At 73.0% G+C, this 1,977-nt stretch overlaps 1 non-coding gene across 1 annotated transcript; it reads right to left on the bottom strand.

The window, feature by feature from the left end:
- Positions 1–1,676: 1,676 nt before the first annotated feature.
- LOC137466058 (5.8S ribosomal RNA) lies at positions 1,677–1,829 on the bottom strand. Its single transcript, XR_010994971.1, has one exon. It is a non-coding gene; the product is annotated as a 5.8S ribosomal RNA (ribosomal RNA).
- Between the last annotated feature and the right edge of the window lie 148 nt (positions 1,830–1,977).

Raw genomic sequence — 1,977 nt, 5'->3', positions numbered from 1 at the left:
GCCGGTCGCGGCGCACCGCCGCGGAGGAAATGCGCCCGGCCAGGGCCGGCCGCCGGCCGGGCGGCGGTCCCCGCGCCGGCCCGCCCCCCCCGGCCCGCCCCCGCGGGCGGGCGCCCGGGGGACGGAGGGGAGGCGGAGGCGAGGATCCGCCGAGCACCGCGCCGGCCGACCGCAAGCTCGCCGGGTTGAATCCTCCGGGCGGACTGCGCGGGCCCCACCCGTTTACCTCTTAACGGTTTCACGCCCTCTTGAACTCTCTCTTCAAAGTTCTTTTCAACTTTCCCTTACGGTACTTGTTGGCTATCGGTCTCGTGCCGGTATTTAGCCTTAGATGGAGTTTACCACCCGCTTTGGGCTGCATTCCCAAGCAACCCGACTCCGAGAAGCCCCGGGCCCGGCGCGCCGGGGGGCCGCTACCGGCCTCACACCGTCCGCGGGCTGCGGCCTCGATCACAAGGACTTGGGTCCCCCGAGAGCGCCGCCGGGGAGGGGGGCTTCTGTACGCCACATCTCCCGCGCCCCACCGCGGGGCGGGGATTCGGCGCTGGGCTCTTCCCTCTTCGCTCGCCGTTACTGAGGGAATCCTCGTTAGTTTCTTTTCCTCCGCTGACTAATATGCTTAAATTCAGCGGGTCGCCACGTCTGATCTGAGGTCGCAAGCCCAAAAAGCTGCGCCGTGCCGCGCCGCGCCGCGCCCGCGCGCCCCTCCCGGGGGAGCGGCGCGCCGACGGGCCCGACGGACGGCCGGGCTCTCCCCCGGCCTGCCTCGCGCTTTTCTCTCTCTCTCTTTCTTTCTCTCCCTTTCGCTCTCTTCTCGCTGCCGTACGCCCTCGACGGCCTCCCTCTCCCCGACTGAGCTCGCCTCTCTCCCCCGGGCCCCCCGGCGGCCCCCCCTCTCTCGCCCCCCCCCGCCCGCTCCCCCCTCGCGCCCGAGCGAGCGCCAGGGGAAAAGCCGGCGAGAGAGAAGAGAGAGAGAGAGAGAGCGCGCCGGAGACACAGAGAGAGCGAGCGAGCCAGCCGGCGAGCCGGAGACGGCGAGAGCGTCCGACCGACCGAGAGCGCGCGAGACAGACGCGGAGGAGGAGGAGACCCCCGTCCCGGAGACGAGAACCGAAAGAAGGCAGCGCGGCAGAGACGGCCCCGAGGGGGAAGACCGGCCGGGCGGCGCGCGACGGCCTCGGCGGGGAGAGAGCGAGGAAAGCGACGGCGCCCTTGACGCCCCGAGACGGCGACGGAAGGGGGCGGGGGAAGGAGCGGCCTCGGGGGTCGCCCCCGCCCCCGGCCCCCCGCGCACCGCGCGCGGCGGCAGCGGCACGGTACCCGCGCACGGTACCCACCCGCAGACAGCCGCCCGCGCGGGGGGGAGGCCGGAGGCGAGGCCCGCGCCTCGCCTCCCCTCTCGCCCTCGTCCCTCGGCCCTCGGCGGGGCGCCTTCGGCGCCGTCTCACTCGCTCCGACTCCCCGGCCGCCGCCACCGCCAGGCGGTGCGGCCCCGGCGAGGACGAGCTCCGCCCCAGCGGCTCGCTCCGGGAGCGGGGAGCTACGGAGCGCTCCCCGAGTCTGCATTTAGGGGGACGAAGGCCCTCGCGCGGCAACCGCTGCCGCGGCCGACGGGCCTGCGAAGCGACCCCAGCCGCGCCGCCGGGGCGGCCCCCGGGCGGCGATTGATCGTCAAGCGACGCTCAGACAGGCGTAGCCCCGGGAGGAACCCGGGGCCGCAAGTGCGTTCGAAGTGTCGATGATCAATGTGTCCTGCAATTCACATTAATTCTCGCAGCTAGCTGCGTTCTTCATCGACGCACGAGCCGAGTGATCCACCGCTAAGAGTTGTCTGGCTTTCGGCACCGACCCCGCGCGCGCGGGGGGGCCGGGAGCCGCTCTCGCCCGGAGCGGCCCCCCTTTTTTTTCTCTGGCGCCGAGGCCCCGCGCGGGGCCTGGCTCCGACCGTACGAGCAACGCGGAAAACCCCGGAGGGGG

This window comes from Anomalospiza imberbis, unplaced genomic scaffold (assembly GCF_031753505.1).
Source record: "Anomalospiza imberbis isolate Cuckoo-Finch-1a 21T00152 unplaced genomic scaffold, ASM3175350v1 scaffold_1316, whole genome shotgun sequence".
Lineage (NCBI taxonomy): Eukaryota > Metazoa > Chordata > Aves > Passeriformes > Viduidae > Anomalospiza > Anomalospiza imberbis.
The sequence above is the reverse complement of the archived record's forward strand: the minus strand, read 5'-3'. Positions and strand labels throughout refer to the sequence as shown.